Below are 23,231 nucleotides of genomic sequence, written 5' to 3' on the forward strand. Positions count from 1 at the left end.
GCAAGAGTGGCCAACTTCATAAGGAAAGTCGAGGCCATGAAATTTAAGAAGGTGAAACCTAACAAGGCTACGGAAGTTATTTGTGGTATTTGTGCTTGTAACATAAATACAACTGAAAATTGCCCAATGGTTTCTGCTTTTCAAGAGATATTGAATGAGCAATCAAATGCCATAAATAACTACCAAATACCTTTCAAAGCACCTTAAATATATACAACTCCAGCTGAAGAAACCATCCAAATTTCAGTTGGAGGAATGGACAAACAGCTAACCCACAAGAGGCCCTTACTCAATTTTTAAATCAAAAGAGGCCTAAAAAAAGATACGGTTTAAAAATTAATGCAAAACCAAGAGCTATTCAACTAGAATATGGTACAAGCATTCCAAGATCTCAAAACAACAATGGGAATGTTTGCATCGTCCATTCAAAGGATTGATTCACACTTAGTGAGTGGGGAGAAAGGGATGCTTCTAGTCTAACCCCTCCCCAATCCAAAACCACAATGTGAAATTAGTGACCCAAGCTCTTTAAATAAGATGGAGCAGGTTAAGTCTATCACCACTCTTAGAAGTGGGACAATTAATGACAAAACCATTCTGGTGAGGGTTGAAAAGCCTAAGGACCCTGAAGAAATTGAGAATGAAAGACCTAGCAATGCCCCACATGAGGAAGAACCTGAAAGAGTAACCCATTTGCACAATTGGCCCAGCGGTTGATTGCACCAAAACCTCTTGGTAACTCACATGATGTTCTAGAGGTGCTAAAACAAGTGAAAGTCAACATACCTTTGTTGGACGCTGTGAAACAAATCCCCACTTATGCCAAAATTTTGAAAAAATTATGTACAACCAAGAGACGATAGAGTGTTCAAAAGAAAATTTTTTTGATAGAAAAGGTGAGTTCTATCTTCAAATAAGATGTGCCACAAAAATATAAAGATTATAGTAGCCTAACTATCACCTGTATAATCAGGAATCACCAGATTGAGCACAGACTTCTTGACTTAGGAACGAGCGTTAATTTGATTCCTTTCTCGGTATACGAACAATTAGATCTCGGTAAATTAAAACTCACTCAAACCATGGTACAACTTGTTGATCGTTCATTCCTTGTACCGAGAGGGATGATCAAAGATGTGTTGGTCCAGGTTGACAAATTCTACCATCTAGTCAATTTTATTATCCTGGACACTCAACCCATTGTAGATATAAGCACTCAGATCCTCATCATCCTTGGTCGCTCATTCCTTGCTACAACCAATGCCATTATCAACATAGGAATGGAGTTATGAATTTGTCTTTCGGGAATATGACGTTGGAGCTCAATATCTCTTTTAACATGAGAAAACAGTCAGACGATGTTGATGATATCCATGACATTAACTTGATAGATTCTTTCGTGGAAGATAGATCACTGACGACTCTATTATCTAACCCTCTAGAGACGTGCTTGGTCCACTCCCCTGATTTAGATGATGACACGATTAGGAAGATGGATGCTTTGCTTGATTCTGTGCCAGTACTTGAAAGTTAACCGATGGAGGCCACAATTTGAAACCTTGTGCCAAACTGATATAATGCCTCTAGCGTCTAGCCTCAAAACACCAAAGATTGACCTAAAATCTTTGCCCACTAATCTTAAATATGTCTATTTAGGTTAAGATGAGACATACACGGTGGTGATTTCTTTCCAACTTAAGCAAGAACATGAGAGTATGCTTATTTCCACTCCTATTAAGCATAAAGGAGCCCTTGGATGGTCGATTGCGGACCTAAAGGGAATTGATCCTTTGATTTGTACTCACCGCATTCTTATTAAGGATAATGTGAAGACCTCCCGACAACCACAACATTGATTAAATCCAAATATGATAGAGGTGGTTAAGGGAGAAGTTCTTAAGTTGTTGGATGTGTTATCATATACCCAATATCTGATAGTTAATGGGTGAGTCAAACTTAGGTGGTTCCTAAGAAGTCCAGAATCACCATCATAGCCAATGTCGACAATGAACTTTTACCAACTAGAGTTACCACTAGTTAAAGAATGTGCATTGATTATAGAAAATTGAATGCCGTCACGAGGAAGGACCACTTTCCTTTACCCTTCATTGACCAAATCTTGGAAAGGTTAGCCAGTCATTCTTGCTATAGCTTCCTCGATGGTTATTCAGGCTACAATCAAATAGAGATAGCCCTTGAAGATCAGGAAAAGATAATGTTCACATGGCCCTATGGCACCTTTGCTTACCGAAGGATGCCATTCGGACTATGTAATGCCCCTGCCACTTTTCAATGATGCATGTTGAGTATATTTTCTGAAATGGCAGGGCAATATCTAGAGGTCTTTATGGACGACTTCTCAGTTTTTGGTCCATCCTTCAGCGAGTGTTTAAAAATCTTAAAAGTGTGCTGAAGGGATGCGAAGAAAAGAATTTGGTTTTGAATTAGGAGAATTGTCATTTCTTGGTTCCCAAGGGAATTGTTCTTGGACATATAATTTCATTCAAAGGAATCGAGGTCGATACGGAAAAAATAGATATTATCTTTAACCTACCTCTACCCAAGAGCATACATGATGTGTGATCCTTCTTAGGACACGCTGGATTTTATAGACGATTCCTTAAGGACTTTAGTCATCTTTCTCATCCTTTATGCAATCTACTTCAAAAGGATGCACCATACAAGTGGACTGAGCAATGCCAAGAAGATTTCACTAAGCTCGAGGCTATGTTGACTATCGCTCCTATCATGCAGCCACCCGATTAGACCATCGCTTTTGAGATATGTGTGATGCATTGACTATGCTATTGGAGTGGTGTTAGGCCAGAGAAAAGAAATGAAGCCCTACATTATTCACTATGCGAGTAGAACTCAAAATTCAGCCTAAGTAAACTACTATACTACGGAAAAGGAACTCTTAGCTGTAGTGTTCGCTTTAGACAAATTTAGGTCCTATTTGATTGGATCCAAGATCATCATCTACACAGACCATGTGCTAAAGTATCTTCTTTATAAGACGGATGTTAAGCCTCGCCTGATAAGATGGATCCTTCTACTTTAATATTTGGCATGGAAATATGAGACAAAAATGAAGTAGAGAACTTAGTGGCTGACCATCTTTCGAGACTTGATCTCCCCGATTCCCTTGAGCTAACATTGATAAATGATATGTACCCTGATGAATAATTGTTTAAACACTCCTAATTACGTTAGTTTTCTGATATTGTGAATTATCTAATCACAGGTTTCATGCCGACATATTGGACTGCGCAAGATAAGAAAAAAAATTCTTTGCTAAGGTTCGTAAGTTTTTCTAAGATGATCCATATTTGTTTAAATATTGACCAGACCAAATTCTAAGGAGATGTGTGCTAGACAATGAACATCAAAGTGTTATCTCCTTTTGTCATTCTAAGGCCTGTGGTGGTCACTTTTCTGCTAAAAAGACCACGACCAAAATTCTTCAGTGTGGCTTTTATTGTCCCATAATGTTGAAAGATACTCATGAGTTTTGCCAAGCTTGTGAGTGTTATGAGAAATTGGGAGGATTGTCACATTGAAACAAGATGCTACTGAACCCAATTCTTATCATTGAAGCATTCGATTGCTGGGGCATCGATTTCATGGGGTAATTCCCTCAATCATTTGAAAACATATACATATTGTTGGTAGTGGACTATGTGACTAAATGACTTGAAGCGATCTCGAGCCAAAACAATGATTATAAAATGGTCATTCGATTCTTAAAAGAAAACATCCTTTCCCAGTTCAGAGCGCCTTGGGCCATCATTAGTGATGGAGGTTCATACTTTTATAATAGGCCATTTGAGAACTAAATGAAGAAATATGACATCTCTCATAAAGTGAGTACTCCATAGCACCCGTAGACAAGCAGGCAAGCTGATATTTCCAATAAGAAAATTAAACAAATTCTAAAAAAAATAATTAACCCTGACCATAAGGATTGGTCAATTTGTTTGACCGATGCTTTATGGGCATATCGTATAGCTTTTAAGACCCCCATTGGAATGTCTCCCTTTAGACTCGTATATGAGAAAGCTTGCCACTTGCCCATGGAGTTGGAATATAGAGCCTATTGAGCTATCAAAAATCTAAATTTTAACTTGGACAACACTGGCTCGCTGTGCAAACTTCAATTAAATGAACTCAAAGAAATCTGGAATGATGCTTATGAGAACTCGAGAATATATAAGGATAGGACGAAGGTGTTCCATGATAGGAACAATCTTCAGAAATCATTCACAACCAGTCAAAAAGTCCTCTTGCATAATTCATAGTTATATCTTTTTCTAGGTAAGCTCCGATCTTGTTGGATGGTCCTTTCACTATTACTAATGTTTATCCTCATGAGGCTGTCGAGATAAAGAATCTGACAAATGGCATTATTTTCAAAGTGAATGGACATCATCTAAAGCCATTTGTTCAGAAGTTTGATTTAAAGGATATGTCCATACCTCTGATTGATTCTATGTATCAGGATTGACCTCTTAGTCTGATGGAGGTGTAGTTAGGTTTATTACTTTCATAAGATTTAGGATTAGGATAGTTTGTTTTTCTGTTTGTTTAGTCTTCATGCTAACCCATTTACATGTTGAGAACATTGGAAAAGCTTTAATTCTCCTTCTTCAGGTACTACTGTAATGACCCTGAAAATTTTGTGCTAATCTTTCCCTAGTAGTTATTTTTGGAGTAATTAGTGCTAATCTCGATTGCTTGTGAAGTTCACATCAATCACTTTAAATCTGATCTACATGACTCAAAACGTATAGATTAGTTAGCGCTATGTTACTCTGAAATCTGGGATCCATCGCTAAATCCAGTTGTTCTGGGGAACTTTTGGAAGTTCTGGATCGGACCTGGACCGCGCGTCGAAAGTCCGATAGCGATGATCTTAGGTTGTTGCGGTCACCATGTTGGACTTGACCATCACCTCGAAAATCAAGTCCAGATGATGTTCTGGGTCGATTTGATTGAGTTCGGAGTGAAGAGTGTGAGAACGGTTGGATACTTATTAAGCTTTTATGAAATCTGAGTCGTGTCGCTTGCGCGATGATTTTAAGCAATCTGACTGTTGGATTCTGACCCAATTTCACCCTCTGATCAGGAAAGGTGGCCCAGGCATGTCCTTGTGCTTGTGGACCTGATCGAGATTCAGTGACCGTTGAATTGAGTGTGGTCCGTCACGGCTGATCTGAAGAGCCGATCGGTACGGAAACTCAGCCTGACCTAGATCCATAGTCAGTGAGCTTAAGTCCGACCTTTCGTGGTTATAGGCCCACCAGAAGTGCTTCGTTGGATCGTGAGAGGCTGGTTTTGGTTATACCCTAAGTATACCTTGGCCCTGAGGTTATTTTCATCAATATGAGGCCTATTTATAGTCCTTAAACCCTAGCTCTCTTTTCCATACGAATTTCCTAACCCTACCTAAGAAAGAGAAAGGAAAAGAGAGAGAAAGTGAGAGAGAAGTTGGTGAATCATCTTAGATTCTTTCTTGTTCTTCTTCATCCTTGAACCTTCACTTTGAATCGTTATTCTGACGATTCTGAGTTCATCTTTGGGTAAGTTAACCTAACCCTAATCTGTATTAGAGCTTAGAATAGTCTTGGTGTTGTTGTATCTCATTTCTATTCTTGCTTTAGGTTATTCTGTCGCCGTTGACAAAGACATATCGTCTGAAATCAGTTCGGTGTTCTTTTCTGGCTTAAGGTGCAGACTTTAAGTGTATAGGTTATGGTTTTCAAAGCTTTCAATGCCAGTGAATCATTTATTCTCGCTATGGATGAGATTTCACATGCCAAATGTTATGTTTGCTTTACGTTCCTGATATGCATGTGTTATTTTGAGATTTGTGTATTCTATGTGTATATATAAAGTACCGTATGCGTATAAAATATGAACATGTGATTGCCATGATTAATTGTCGTGTACTTATACTAATGGTATGTATGACAACTCCTTGGTAAAAGGAATTGTCCAAATGCATGTATTTCAACATACGTCATGTATGTTGAACTATGTATTCTAAGTGTTTGTAGAAATGTCTGAATGATCTAAAGTGTAACTTATTACACTATTTACGAGCGTTGAGAAGTGATTCTCAACACTCCTATTGATGCGTATGATTTCCTTCATGTAAGTTACATTGCTTGTTATTTAATTTCAAGTCTTACTTATGCTTACATTTATGTTAAGTTGATATTCTTCAAATGCTTGCGTACCATATGATTTGAGTTGTTGCTCCATTACTGTTCTACCTTCAATACGAATATCTGTTGTAGTGTAATGTGTGTGGGACTATGCATTAGTCCAGGAAATCGGTAATCGGCCTTAAGATCGTGGCTGAGGTTGCTTTCGCCACGTAGGACGTATTAGACGAACCCGAGTCGTATTAGAGTTGTCGGCAGTGGTTTGGCCACGCGGAGTGTTTACGCACTCTATGTTGTTCAACCCAACGTGCGCTCGTGCTAGTCGAGTTCGTCAAGTAACCCAATTGTTCGATGTATGTTCACCATGTATGGACGCTACTGCTTGAATCTAGGGTACCAGACTTACCAGTGAAATCCTATTAACTATGGTACCTTGATCCGCAAAGACTCATGAGCCAGACATGGTGGTATAGGACACCGTGGTCGAGCTGTCGGCCTACGCTGGGGTGACGAGCCTCCCCGTAGTGACCAGTGAGCAACCAAACTCGTGAGCCGATTATGGTGGTATGGGACACTATATTCGTGCTGTCGGCCTACATTGATTGGTAACGATCCCTTTGTAGTGACCTCGAGCATACCTGGATACTGCATTGAGGTGACGAGCCTTAGTGTAGTAACGAAGGTATGATAGGCGTGCATTGATTGGTGACTAGCCCTTTGCAACGACCTACAACCATATGATCGTATGAGATATCTAGGACTGACGACCCTAGAATGGATCACTGTTTGGATGGTGATATGAGGAAGGTACTTTAGCTTCCCAATCCTGCTGTATGAAAATGACTAATAACAACTTGGTAATCATGTCCATGCACCGCATTTGCATGTGCTTTGTAGATGTGGCGCACTTTGAGGTGGTGTCATGCGTAATGTAAGATGAAGACGCTGAGGGTGTACGCATGAGAGCATGCATCATTTTGCATACATCCTTGCATTAACAAGAGTACTTAGGACATGTTTAATTGTTCTGCTTTATCATTACTGCTTGATTGAACTGATAACATGTTAACTTGTGCCTTATTGTTCCACTGAGCTGATCACTCACTCCCACGTTCTGGGGCGGTGTTAAACACCCACCAGACTCTGTCTTAGGTTCTGATGTTGCAGATGTTGATGCGACTTCTGAGGCAGAGCGAGAGATGGATGATGATGAGGCTGCTTTCTCTTTTATACAGTTTTCAGACAGGTTCTAGTGAGCCTCGTTCTGATGCGCGGGATGCTGGGATTTCATTTTGGGAATTAAATGATGTAATTCAATACTTGTAATTTTGATAGTAACACTTGAATTACGACCTGGTATGTATATGTACTTCGGGGATTTACACTTGTACACATATATTTCTATAAGTCTTCCGCTTGCTTTCTTCACTTATCCCTGAATTATATTTGCTATTTGGCTTAATTTATTCCATGTTTTATGCACTAATACAGACAATATACATCCATCATTGAATATGTTGCATAAGTGATGTTTTGGAACTCAGGAGCTGAGTTATGCTCGACCCCCGAATTTCAGGGCGTTACAACTACCTTTCCATCACTTCTCGTTTCTTTTCGTTGTCTCATGTTCATTGCATGCTTATATCTTTTATATTGAGAACAGTGCAGATTGTAGGTTGGAGTGTGGATTAGGTAAACTAATCAGTATTTTCTTAGTCTTTGAGCAGAAATTGTTGAAAATTTTCAATTTTTTATGTAAAAGAACTAATTAGAAAACAAAAGTTTGAGTAATTAAGAATCATTTGAGTATAATGATAGGACAAATTAAATTTTAAATTGTTGGAGTTTGATCAACTGAGTAGACTATCACTTACGTTCTCTCATCTAATTGACTAAGAGGAAATTTGAATATCATGTTAATCTAAATCACAAGACACATTCAATTTTTTTCTGTGAATTGTATTAGAATTTCTAATTATTAGTATGTGAATTATTGATAGACGCTAAGAATTAAGTCTAGAGAATTTTATCTACTTTAAACAGATGAAAAGAACTAGTTAAAAAACAGAGAGATTGATAAAAAGGTCATGTATGATGAAAAGACTAGAAAATAGTGAAAAGACTAAAAAGAATGGAGATGAAAAAAATTAAAAGAAGAATAATAATAAAAAGACAGTCAATATAAAATAAAACCTTTAAAAAAAAAAAAAAGGGAATAAGTTCGGAATCAGCACTTGATTATTCAATTAATCCCGAGGTGATGAACATGGCTAACATTATGAAATGATAGTATTTTTTTGGAAAGTAAGTTGAAATTCACTAAGCACATTGAAAAACTTGATATATGAACTTATACTCTTAAGTGATTAATGAAGAACCTATTTGATTGATTGCTCATGCGATTCAGCTCTAGGTTTTCAAATTTTCACTCTTGCTTCTTTAGATTCTACTCATTCATACTTGATTGCATAAAAGATTATTCTCTAAAAGTTATTTGAACATTGAGAATTGAGAATTCTTTAATGCCTGTTTTGCTCTGGACTAGAAAAGTACTGATTAGGAGGTATGTTGAGTGTTAAATATTGGATATTTTCCCCTGTTTATATATTGGTTTTATGAACATGATAATGCTTAATAGGTATAGTTTATGCATGTTTGCATTGCGAGGTGAATCTGAGAGCCTGGATTGAAAAGAATGTTATAAGCATGGAATTGATGCTCAAGAATCACCAAGGTAAGGGATGGATCTTAGGAGATCAAGATTAAAGATTTCAAGACCCCAAGATACAAGGAAACCAAGTGGAGAAAGAAGGAAGTCGAAAGTGCAAAGTACAAAAATTTATAGAATCTGAATTTCACTGTCTATGTCATCGACCACCGGTCGATGACATCGAAGAATTACATGAAAATCAAGTCTAGTTGCTCGAAAAATTTGAGCATTTCTTGATGACATCGAAGTGCTGTTCGATTGCTCGAAGACCTACTTGATGACATTGAAGGCAGTTTGATGACATCAAGATCTTTGAAGATTTCTAGAGCAACTCGCTGGAACACTTTGGATACATTTTCGATTGATCGAACACCCTTTGATGACATTGAAGTTATGTTCGATGACATCAAGAGTTACGCAATGCAAAAAGGCGTGACTTCCAGATTCAAGTTACGTTTGATTACATCGAAGGTTGTTCAATGACATCGAAGGCGTTACGTAGAGTGCGTAAATTTGAGGTGGTTTTTAAAGATAGTTGGACAAAAGCTATAAATATGGGTTCTTGAAGGAGTTCTAAACATAAATTAGGTTTTCAGAAGTAGAGCCAAAAGGTGGAGCAGCCTCTTAAAAGTTTTTCTTATTTCTTTGTTTATTTTCAATATTTTATTTAGGATATTTAGTTTGAATCATGTCTATAGTTGGCTAAACTTCTTAACTAGGGCTAAGAGGTGAAGCTAGTAGCGTGTTGGAATGATTTTCTTGCTTTAATTCTTATTTTTCTTAAACCTCATTGATTTTTAGTTTGAATTTAAGGAATATTTTTGGTTTTCTATGATTTATTATGACTCTAATTACAATAGATGCGGTAATAGCTTTATATCTTCTTTTCGGAGATTGTGAGATCGGTAAATTCTGTTGTTCACCATTATCTCTTGGGCATGGTAGGATGATGGAATCCCTTCCAATCATCACAATACTCCTTCATGTCTGACTAAGTCAATGAAAAGTTCAGATTTGGTTTAATTGCTTCATCTTCCAATTGGATAGGATAGAACTCCAATTCAATTGTGTTTCTTAAATTATGTAAGATAGCATCCTAATAGCTACAAGTGGATCCTTGGCACTCTAGTTCCCTTTTGATTATTGACACTTTATTCACAATTACTCCCAACTATTCTAGATTTTAATTTAGATCCTTTTCTAGTTCTAGTTTTAGTTATTTTCAAAACACATACAAGTTTAGTCTATGTGGATTCGACCTCGGTCTCACGAGTTTTTACCACATCGCGACCCTACACTTGGAGTTGTGAACAAGTTTTTGGTGCCATTGCCGGGGACTATGGCTGCAATTTTTATGAGATTAATTGGTATTAGAATTAGATTAGGATTAGGGTTAATTTCTATTATTTTTTATATTAGGATTTTTCTGAAATTGTTTTTAGAAACTAACTTTGTTTTCTATTTTGTAGAATCCTAACATAGCAACCCTAATCGGATAACTTCTCTCCAACTCTCCATTATCTTTTTAGATTTCTTATGTATTATATATTTTAGTTTTCTTCTTAGAGTTCAATTGTTTAGACTTTGATGGATGAGAGTGTTTCATGCCCAAGTGGGTTCATGATAACACTCTACATCTCTTTAGTGAAGGAGGATTAGTTGAAGGGTTGTCTATCCATCATTGGATTAGACACCATTGAAGATCCTTTGAGTCAGTAGAAGTTATGACTACACATCAACCTCAAGACCCAGTTGAGGTGGCCCATGATGAGAATGAGGTGTATCATGTACCCCCGCCTCGTACTATACAAGATTACTTACAACTGGCGGGGGTGAGTACAACTTCCTACATGATATTTCCATTGAATGCAGGAACTGTGGATGTTAAACTGGGGGTGATTCAACTCCTTCCTAAGTTTCATGGACTAGAATTTGAAAGTCTATACTTGCATAGGAAAGAGTTCGATGAGATAATATCTACATTAGACTTCCCAAACATGTTTGAGGACACAGCAAGACTGAAACTATTTCCTTTCTCTTTGAAAGAAAAGGCTAAGTCATGCTTATATTCCTTAAGACCACGATCCATTGGCACATGGATTGAGATGAAAAGAGAGTTCTTTAAAATGTTGTTCCCATATTGTTCACAACCCCAAGTGTAAGGTCGCGATGTAGTAATAATCTCGGTAAGACCGAGGTAGAATCCATAGGGACTATTCTTGTACGTTTCTGAATTTAACTAGAACCAGAACTAGAACAAGATCTAAATCTAAATTTGAAATATTAAAGAGAGTAATTGTGAATGATGTAATTGAAACTTATGAATTTAAAGGTGGGAACTAGGGTGCCAAGGATTCACTTATAGTTATCGAGATGATACCTTACTTGATTCAATAGACACAACTAGAATTAGAGTCCTATCTTAACCAGTTGGAAGAAGAGATGGTCAAATATCTAAACTTCTCATTGATCTAGCCTTAATGGAAGAGGATTGTGGAGATTTGAAAGGGATTTTGTCACCAAACCATGTTAAGGAAACGATGGTAAACAATAGGATTTACCAATCTCACAATCTCAAATAAGAAAAAAAAGATACTCAAAGCTATCGCAGCGTCTACTGTAATTTGAGTCACAATAAACCATTGAAAACTAAAAATATTCCTTAAAATCAACTAGAAATCAATGAAGTTCAACATAAATATGAATCAAAGCAAAGTAAACATCCCAATCACGCTATAAGCTTCACCTCTTAGCCATATCTAAGAGATTTAGACAACCTTAGACATGATTGAACTAAGAACTCTTAAATAAAACATAAAAAAAACTAAGGAAGAAGAAGAAAGACTCTTGGCGACTGCTCTCCACCCTTTTGCTCTACTCCTTAAACCCTAGAAGATATTTAGGAACGTCCTAGGGACTCCTATTTATAGTTGTAAAGCCCCATCTTATGCAACTCCTTGGAATTTTTGGAAACTTTAATGAATTTACGCACTCCGCATAAGTCCCACATTACACTTCGGTAGGACCGAATTAAGGTTGAATATCACACTTTCTCACTAGACAATTCTGCACAATTTCGGTCAAACCGAAGTTGGCTTTGGTTGGACCGAAGTTAATGCTAAAAAATCTTGTGTATAAAATCTGTCAAATTTAGGTCAGACTGACTCCAACTGAAATCGCGTTACGCATCGGTCGGACTGAAGTTAAGTCGAGTTCGAGCCCAAACTGGATTATGTTTCGTTAGTTACCTGATTTCGGTTGGATCGAAGTTGTCTCAGGTCGGACCGAATTGTCCTGTTTTCTACTACGGATTCTGCATTCTTTCAAATTAATTTCTTTATCCTTTGTACTTGGTTTCCTTGGATCTTTGACATGTGAATTCTTCATTCTTGGTCTCCTAATATCCATCTTTTGCCTTGGTGATTCTTGAGCATTAAATCCATGATTTTAGCATTCATTTCAATCCAAGATCTCAGATTCACCTTGCAACACAAACATGTATAAAAAATACTATTAAGCCTTATCATGTTCATAAAAACAAGATATTAATAGGGAAAAATATGCAATATATGACACTCAACACACTTCCCAACCAGCATTTTGCCAGTCCTGAGCAAAAACATGCATGAAGCAATTCTCAATTCTCCATATTCAAACCCTTTTTTAAAAATCAATCCTTTATGCAACCAAGTATAGATGAGTAGCATTAAGACGAGAAAGTGGGATTTTAAAAACCTAGAGCTGAATCATATGAGCCATCAATCAAATAAGTTCTTTATCGATTACATTAGAGCATATGTTCATATATCAAGTTTTTCAATGTGCTCAATGAAAATCAACTTTCCATAAAAGTATTAATATTTCATTAGCCATGCTCATCACCTAAGATTAATTGAATAACTAAGTGTTGATTCCGAACTTATCCTCATCTTCTTCTTTTTCCATTTTTTTATTTTATATCGATGGTCTCTTTTTATTCATTCGGTCTTCTTATCTTTATTCTTTTCATATTTTTCATTCTTTTTCAGTCTTTTCATGACTTTTTGTCAATCTCACTAGTTTGTAACCGGTTCTTTTCATCTTTTAAGGTGGATAAAATTCTCCAGACTCAATTCTCAACATCTATTGGTGATTCACATGCCAATAATAAAAAATTCTAGCATAACTCATAGAAAGTAACTTGAACGAGTCTTGTGACTTAAATTAACATGATATTCAAACTTTCTCTTAATCAATTAAGTGTAAGAACTATAAGTGATAGGCTACTTAGTTGATCAAACTCCAACAATTCAAAATTCAATCTCTATCTTATCATTATACTCAAAACTTTCTTTAGATGCATAAATTATCGTTTCCAAACACATTTCAACTTGAAACATTGAAAATTTCAAAAAATTTTGCTTAGAACTAAGAAAACAAGAAAACACTGATTAGTTTACCTAATCCACACCCCCCAACCTAAAATCTACATTGTCCTCAATGTAAAAAAATTATAAACATGATATACACATGAAACAATGAAAATAATGGATAAGTGATAGAATGGTAGTACCTAAAGAAGATGAATTGCAACTCTTCCAAAGTTCTCAATGTGAAGACGGTTAGCACAATGACTAAACAATTGAAAGCAAACTATCCCAGTCATAAATCTTATGAAAGTAATAAACCTAACTATACGTCCATCAAACTAGGAGGTTAATCCTGATATACAGGATTAATCAAAGGTATGGACATGTCCTCTTAATCAAACTTCTCAACAAATGGCTTTAGATGATGTTCATTTACTTTGAAAATATTGTTATTTGTTGGGTTCTTTATCTCGACGGCCCCATGAAGATAGACATTAGTAACAGTGAAAGGGCAGGTCCAATGAGATCTAAGTTTACTCAGAAAAAGGTGTAACCGAGAATTGTACATGAGGACTTTTTCACCGGTTAAGAATGATTTCTGAAGGATGTTCCTATCATGGAACAACTTCATCCTATCCTCATAAATTCTTGAGTTCTCGTATACATCATTTTAGATTTCCTCGAGTTCATTCAGCTAAAGTTTGCACAGCGAGCCAGCGTTGCCAAGTCAAAGTTTAGGTTTTTTGTAGCCTAGTAGGCTCTTTGTTCCAACTCTACAAGCAAGTGGTAAGCCTTCCCATAGACGAGTTTAAAGGGATACATTCCAATGAGAGTCTTAAAAGATGTACAGTATGCCCGTAAAGCATTAGTCAAATGGATTGACCAATCCTTACGATCGGGGTTAATAGTTTCTCCAAAATATGTTTAATCTCCCTGTTGGAAATCTCGGCTTGCCCACTCGTCTCTGGGTGGTATGGATGCTCACTTTATGAGAGATGTCATATTTCTTCATTAAATTTGCAAATGTTATATTAAAAAAATGTGAACCTTTATCACTAATGATGGCCCGAGGCGTTCCAAACTAGGAAATGATATTTTCTTTTAAGAATCAAATGGCCGTTTGATAGTCATTGTTCTGGCGTGGGATCTCTTCGACCCACTTAGTGACATACTCTACTGCTAGCGAAATATATAAATTCCCAAAATATTGGGGGAATGGTCCCATGAAATCGATGTCCCAACAATCAAATGCTTCATTCATCAAAATGAGGTTCAATGACATCATATTTCAATGGGACAATGCTCCCAATTTCTGACAACACTCACAAGCCTTGTAGAACTTATAAGTGTTCTTGAACATAGTGGGCTAGTAGAAGCCGCACTGTAGAATTTTGGTCGTGGTTTTTTTAGTAGAAAAGTGACCACCACATGTTTGAGAGTGATAAAAGGAGATGACACATTGGTGCTAATTTTCTGATACACATCTCCATAAAAGTTGGTCTTGGCAATATTTTAACAAATATGGATCGTCCTAGAAGAACTTACGTACCTCGGCGAAGAATTTTTTCTTATCTTGTGCATTCCAATGAGTTGGTGTAAAATTTATTGGAAGATAATTTGCAATATCAACAAACCAAGGTAGTTGGGTGAGTTTGAACAATTATTCATCATGGAACATGTAATTTATGGGTGTCGTCTCAAGGGGATCAGGCAGGTCGAGCCTTGAAAGATGGTCAACCACTACATTTTCTACTCCTTTTTTGTCTCATATTTTTAAATCAAATTCCTAGAATAGAAGGATCCATCTTATCAAACAAGGTTTAACATCATTCTTAGAAAAAAGATACTTCAGTGCTGCATGATCAGTATAGTTCATGATCTTAGATCCGATCAAGTAGGACCTAAATTTGTCCAAAGCAAATACTATGGCCAAGAGTTCCTTCTCTGTAGTAGAGTAGTTTATTTGGGTAGAATTTAGAGTTCTACATGCTTAGTGAATAACATAGGGCTTCTCTTTTCTCTGGCCTAACACCACCCCAATAGCATAGTCGAATGCATTACACATAATCTCAAAAGGAATGCTCCAGTCGGGTGGCTGTATGATAGTTGCGTTATTTAACATGCCTTTGAGCCTAGTAAAAGCTTCTTGGCATTGCTCAGTCCACTGTATGGTATATCCTTTTGAAGTATATTACATAAAGGATGAGAGAGGTGACTAAAGTCCTTTATGAATCGCATATAAAATTCAGCATGTTCTAAGAAGGATTCTATGTCGTGTATACTTTTGGGAGGTGGTAGGTTAGAGATAAGATTAATTTTGGCCTTGTCCACCTCAATTCCTTTGGACAAAATTATATCTCAAAGAACAATTCCCTTGGAAACCATGAAATGACACTTCTCCCAGTTTAGAACCAAGTTCTTCTCCTCACATTGCTTCAGCACAAATTTAAGATTTGTCAAGCATTCGTTGAAGGATGTACTAAAAATAGAAAAGTCGTCCATTAAGACCTTTAAATTTTCCCCTACTATGTAAGAAAAAATACTCAACATGGCTGAAATATTGTAGGGGGATTACATAGTCCAAATGGCATCTTTCATTAAGCGAAGGTGCCATAGGGACATGTGAATGTTGTTTTCTCTTGATCTTTAAGGGTCATCTCTATCTAATTATATCTTGAATACCCGTCAAGGAAGCAGTAATAAGAATGACCAACTAACCTTTCCAAGATTTGGTCAATGAAGGGTAAGGGGAAGTAGTCCTTCCTCGTGACAGTATTCAATTTTCTATAGTCAATGCACATTCTCCAACCATTAGTAACTATAGTTGGCACGAGTTCATTGTCGGCATTGGCTACTACGGTGATTCTGAATTTCTTAGGAACCACCTGAGTTGGACTCACCCATTGACTGTCGGATATAGAGTATATGATACCCACATCTAAGAATTTAAGTACTTCTCCTTTAACCACTTCTTTCATATTTGGATTGAGTCGAAGTTGTGGTTGTCGGGATGTTTTTGCATTATCCTCAAGATGAATGTCGTGAGTACAAATCAAATGATCGATTCCCTTGAGATACACAATCAACCATCCAAGGGCTCCTTTATGTTCAATGAGAGTAGCAATAAGTATACTCTCATGCTCTTGCTCAAGGTGGGAAGAAATCACCATTGGGTATTGTTAAGGGTCAAATATTGCATATTAGACCCCAATTATTACTTGGTTTTATGAACATGATAATGCTTAATGTTCTATGTTAATCATGTTTGTGTTGCAAGGTGAATTTAATAGCTTGGATTGAAAATGATGTTAAAAGCATGGATTTAATGCTCAAGAATCACCAAAGCCAAGATTGGATCTGATGAAACCAAGAATGAAGAATGCACATACTAAAGATCTAAGGAAACCAAGTCAAGAATGAAGAAAATTGGAGTTTTGAAGTGAAATTGCATAATCCTCGACCATTCCTAGCCTCTGCTCGACTAGTCCAGGCTATGCACAACCAGTCCTAGACACCGCTCGACCAGTCGAAGCTTGACTGGTTGAGGTGCCTCAAATCGAACTCCAGCGAGTAAAACAACTAAATTTCCATCCTGTTCGACCAGTCGAGGGTGTCCCACGATTGGTCGAGGATGGCCCACGACTGGTCGAGGTGTCTCGACTCGAAATCCAGCGAGTAAAACAACTAAATTTCCATCCTACTTGACCATTCGAGGGTGTCCCACGACCGGTCGAGGATGGCCCACGAATGGTTTACGCAGACTGTGTAAATTTGAGATGGTTTTCAAAAATTTCCACTCAATGTGAAAGTCTAAGGCTTAAAACTATAAATAGGGGTCCCTAGGGCACTCTTAGGCACCTTCTAGGGTTTAAGGGGTGTAGAAAAAGGGTGGAGCCTGAAAAGGCCGAGCTAAACATCCTAGAGGGGGGTGAATAGGACTATGCCAAATTAAAAATAAATGCAGAATACAAAGATAGATAGCATAATCAAATAATAAAGAAGTACAAGTAAATAGCAACCTCAAATGCACTAGTCTTGAGAGGTTGATACAAACTTAGTTCTAAGGATAACTTAACACTAAAAACCAAAGGCTTATGGCAGGACAACCTTACTAGAACATTTGTAAGTATTAAAAACCCAAACCAATATAGAGGCAAAGAAAATAAACTAAGTTATTACAACATTCACCACATGTGCATAAAATAAATTACACCATTCACCACAAATGCTCAAAGTAAATTACAACATTCACACACATAAGCACATTCAATCATCCACCACAACTCTATGAATTATAGTGCTTCATTTGTGTGTACACCAACTGTTAGAAAACAACCACACATCTACTCCACTCCCAATATCCACACCCACGGGATATTGGCTTTCACTATGAAAAAGGTTTTCCTAGGTTCACCTTAAAATCTTCACAGTTGTGTCTTCAGATGGGCTTACACAATTACATAAACCCCACACTCTGAGATTTTCTTGATTACCTAAAATAAAACCAAAAATGAGATTTTCCTGGCACAACCTCACAAACCATAAAAGAAATAAAAAATGTAAATGGTACTTATCTAGAAATTCTCCTTCTGAACAAGCCCAGTAGAACGAATCCGATGTAGACAAAGATGTTCAATGTCCAGTCTCATAATTGAATGGTTTTAAATCTAAATGATTTTTAGATTAATTTAACCTGGGCTAGCTTGATTTGATTTTGATGTCAAAGAGGGTAAAATCGTAATTTCCTTCTCTAAAGAAATAGAGTTGAATGGAGATCACAAAATCAAATGCAAAAAGCTATTTAAGATAATTTAAAATGAACACAATATAGCTTAACAAATGTAGGAACTTATCTCTCAGAGTGATGGCTTGATATTTCTTGGAATAAATGAAAAACTCTGAGATTCGTCCTCTATTTATAGGTGAAAATATTGTTTGCTCAACTGGTCTAAGGGTCGGTTCGACTGGTCGAAGGACCAACTAAATTTTAAAATTTCTGGCACGATAAGATAAGGTTGTTACTTGACTGGTCGCGTGGCCCACTCGACTAGTCGAGTGGGACCAAAAAACCTTGCTGGACTTTGAGTCGAGCCTGCACGATTGGTCGAGCACTGTTCACTGGATTGGTCGAGCAGCTCCATGACTGGTCGAAGGTCCAACAGAAAATTTTAAAATTTTACAACAAACCTTGGACTGGTCAAAAAACTCTTGGACTGATCGAGCCAAAGCTTGGAGTAGTCGAACAAAGACTAGGACTGGTCGAGGAAATGACCTATAAACTTATGAAATGACCCACATAGCATATACAATGAATGTGACCTAACCTATGGTCAATCTAAGGTCATTCATACCTTGTTTGTGAGCTTGAACAATTGATACATCGTTCGCTCTGCAAATGCACACTTGAAATACTTGAAGCTTGTCTTCAAATCTTGAACTTGAGCTTGAGTAAAGACTTGGGTTCTTGAGTCTTTAAAGTACTGTACTTGGAGATTATACTCGAACTTGAGCCTTGAACTTGTACATGTACTTGAGCTTCAAATCTTGAACTTCAACAACGCTTCTTCAACTTGAATATATAGAGAAGTTCGATGAAGACTTGGACAACTTTAAAAAGCATGAAGTTGATCGAATCATCTCATCAAAACATGATACAGATTCTAAATGATTTGGCACAATAAAATTTGACAAACCTAGGTGCTAGATTTACAATATCACATTTACAATCTCCCCCTTTGTTAAATTTGTGACAAAACCAAATAACGAATCATGCACCGGTTATAAAAAAATAATGCACATGCACAATAAAGAATCATGAACCATATGTGCAACAAATACTCTCCCCCTCAATCCATTACTTGTGAGGTGATATGTAGAAACTGTATAAAATAAATACATGTCCAATCCAAAAAATACCATATCTACAATCACACATCCCCAATATCATAAAAACATTAAAAACAATCCACATTTTCTCCCCCTTTTTGTCCCAATATGACAAAAGAAAGAAAAACAATCAGATGATATAATCAAAGAGATAGGAGAAGGATAAGAAATAAGAAAGCAAATCATAGAGAAGATTAGCAAAATATATTCAGGAAATATAAAGTCAAGCTCACAAGCCCAAATATTATCTAAGTTAACAGTTAATAGTTAATAAATGCCCAGAATAAACAGAGTCTAATCAGAATTAGAAGAAGGAGCAAGAATAGAAGGATCAATCTGATGTAATCCCTTGTTGATGCACCTATGATGTTTGCATATATATTTGAATTGAGTTTCCTGGGATACATGCAAACCTTCCACCTTTTCCTTTAAGGTACGCAATCGCTCATCAAAATCAGAAGGATGAAAGTCAGGATCAGCCTCAAAGTCGGATTCCAATTCATTAAATAGATCATCCATATTAACATCATCAGGAGGTAAAGCATCTTCCTCTCCAGCTTCTTCAGCAACTCCTACATCATCTCTATCAACTTGGCCGAGAACCACACTTAGATTCATCTTGTTAATATTGGAATTGTTGAAGGGTAAATGGTTAATAGGAGCTTCTCCAATAGGCATAACCACAAGACTATGAATAGCAAGTGTGGTCATTAGATAAGAAAATGGAATATCACTATGGCCAGGATGGAGACGAAACTGAATCATGATATAGCAAATAAGAGAAGGAAGACATATTGGAATACCAGAAACAATTGAGTGAAGTATGCGAGCCATGAAAGAAGTTAGCTCAGTTTTGTTACCAAACCTAGGATACACATTAGAGATGAAAATACGATGAAGAATCCTTAACATATTTTTGAAACTGAGCACAATACCAGAGTTCCATTCAGCCATCAAGTTGCATAACACTCTAGTTAGCATACATTTTTCAAATTTAGAAGGTCTCACCACTATTGTAGAGAAAGGTATTCCTTCATCATTCATAGGAATATCTATCAATCCAAATATCAAGTGACGGTCTACATCAACTGGACCTTCTTTAGTTGACATAGTAAAAGTTTAATTCTCAACGGAGAAGTCATTATATAAGCAAACATGGCCTGGGTAATGGAACGGTATGTAGGACCGCCCCAATTCAAAATTTTAGCCCATCCTACAATTTCAAGGAGGGGAACAATATTAGAAGGACTCAAACGATTGGTGCTAACTCTCCGCTCAACAATTGCATTGCAGAGACGAATATCCCGCACCTATTTGGGGTCCTCTTCAGGTGGTCAAAGAGTACGCACTAAAATAGGTGTTGAACGAGAAGAAGAGGGACCATGAGAGGATCTCTTCTTATTTCTACCTTCCATTACACAATGCACAAAAGAAATACAAGAAAGGAATGAAGGGTGATGAGGGTCGAATATTACATATCAGACCCCAATTATTACCTAATTTTACGTACATGATAATGTTTAACGGAGTATTTTAATTATATTTTTGTTGCAGGATGAAATCAGGGGTGTTGATGGAAAAAGAGTACTACAAGCATGAATTTGACACTCCGAAGTCACCAGAGCAAGGGACGCACTCAAGGGAACTAATACTGAAGAATTTACAAGCAGGGACCCGAGGAAATCAAGCCGTTCACATTAAAAAGGCCCGAACATGGTCTAGAATGCAAGATCACTTGGTTTCCGCCATCCGATTGACTCGAAACTCCATATATGGCCTGGAGGCCATAAATAAACCATACATATTAAATTTCAACCATTGGATATCTCGAGAAGTGGGCCAACGGACAGATCAGCCCATTAATCTTCAATTTTAGGCCCACCTACAATCTGAATATACTTCAAAATTGACCCAGACGGTTTAAATAAGGTGAGAAACAGGATGGATGGATTGGATTTCTCTAAAGAATCACAGTGGACCCCATATGTATAATGTGTGTACATAGTGCACATGTGCACTGCCCGGGCACCGAACGGACCTAAGTCGGTCAGCGCTGCTGACCCGACTTCCTTTTTCAAAAATGGCAGTTGCCGTTTCTGGAGCGTGTAATGGACGGAAAGTCCATTTTTACGGACCGCTGTGGGCCCCACCGATAATACATTCGTCTGATCCAAGCCGTTCATCATGTAGACGGGTTCAAGAGCTACAAAACCATGTTTACAGTTTGTGCCCATACGTGCACACGTGTGAGATACAGAGGTCACAAGTGGACTGTCCTGTGATGTTCAAAATTGATTTTATTGTAATTTCTTCTATGAGTCGCGTCAATGGATGTTCAAAACCATCCATATCTAGCCGAAATTTCGTGTGCATCCAATGGACGGGGTGGATTTCCCCGAAAACGCTTATGTGGCGCCCACCGAGCATCACAGCGCCAGACGTGGGAAGGCTTACGCACGTCCGCGAAAAGCCGACTTCCGGGCGGTTGTGGCCCACCATCTTCGATTAGATGGAAGATCTGATCCGTCCATCATGCAGAACAGCCAAAAACGTCCCAGGAGACGTTAATTTTACGGATAAAGTATAAAGAATGAGGGACTTTTGCAGATACAGAAGTTTGCTGCGAAAAGGGCTTTCGCTATGCATACGACAGCTTTCCAAACCCGATTTTCTCCATTCCAACCACTCCAGCAGCTATAAGAAAGGATGCAAAATGTAGAGAAGAAGAGAGGAGAGCCAGGGAACAGATCCAGAGAGGAGAAAGAGAAGAAAAGAGAAGAAAAGAGAAGAAGAGAGAGAGAGTGATGTTTTCCTTGTATCAATTTTATTTTTCTTTCTTTTTATTTGAATTCATGGATTGCTAATCTTCTAGCTAGGGCTGAGATGAAGCCCCTAATTTGAATAACCCTTGTTATGTGTTGATTTCATGTTGATTTAATTGATTTGTTTCTTTCTCTGGTGTACTTGACTGGAATTTCCGTACTTCTCCATGCTATGAGTTTAACCAAAATCTAGTTATGAATATTGTTTAGAATATTATTCTAGGTGCTTGTGTCTAACCATGAACAGGTTCCTATAGAGGAAGAAACAGGAATCTACATCTCTCCATGCCTGACCAAGGATGGAAAGATGTGATCCATATGCTTTAAGGAATTATACATTCTGTGTACCTGACCAAGGACATAAAGTGCGCTTTATTTATTTTTGATATCAATCTGAATTAGGGTGAATCAACAGGTAGAACAAGGTTTATGATAACTAGGGGTGGATTCGAAAGTCCTAGTCTTCTCCTTGATTGAATTTTCCTTATTGCTCTTGGTTATTTTTCCATTGATTTTTATTTAGTTTACTCAATTACTATCTCAAATATTTATTGGATTAGTTAAGAAGAGTCTTTAATTTTGAATTGTGACAACCAGTCTTCGTGGGAACGATCTCGTAATACGTACCATATCTACATCTGATTCGTATACTTGCGAGTTTAAAATCATTTAAATCAAGTTGGTTTAAATAAAACATCAAAGGGTTTCTCCCAAATCAAATTTTAAGCTAGGAAACCCAATAAACCACAAGAAAACTTGAACTAAACTACAAAATCAAGGAAATAGAAGTGCAAAGATCCTAAATCCAAGGGGAAAATGAAAAAGATGCACTAACCAAGTAGCAATCGAAGATGGGTTCGACCAGTTGTGGAAAGATTTGTTGGAGAAGATGAAAGAAATGAAGAAAAAATATTTTTTACACATTTAAAACCCCTAAACCCGAGCTACACGACTAGTCGAGTACATACTCAATCGGTCGTGCCACGACTAGTCGAGTGTGTACTTGACTGGTCGTGCAACCTTAAAAATGTCCATTTTTCAGCAATTTTTTATTTAAATATTCTTTAAAAAAATAAACACATGCAATATAGTATAAACAAACATAATTAACTCAAATCACATTGCACATACTAATATCTAATTTCAATTTTGCAAACCTGTTTCTGTCAAGTGGTTTTGTGAAAATGTCTACAAGTTGATTTTCAGTTTAAACATAATCCAATGAAATAATCTTATCTTCCACTAATTCACAAATATAATTATATCTAATGTTAATATGCTTAGTTCGTAAATGCTG

The sequence above is a fragment of the Magnolia sinica genome, chromosome 8, assembly GCF_029962835.1.
Source record: "Magnolia sinica isolate HGM2019 chromosome 8, MsV1, whole genome shotgun sequence".
NCBI lineage: Eukaryota > Viridiplantae > Streptophyta > Magnoliopsida > Magnoliales > Magnoliaceae > Magnolia > Magnolia sinica.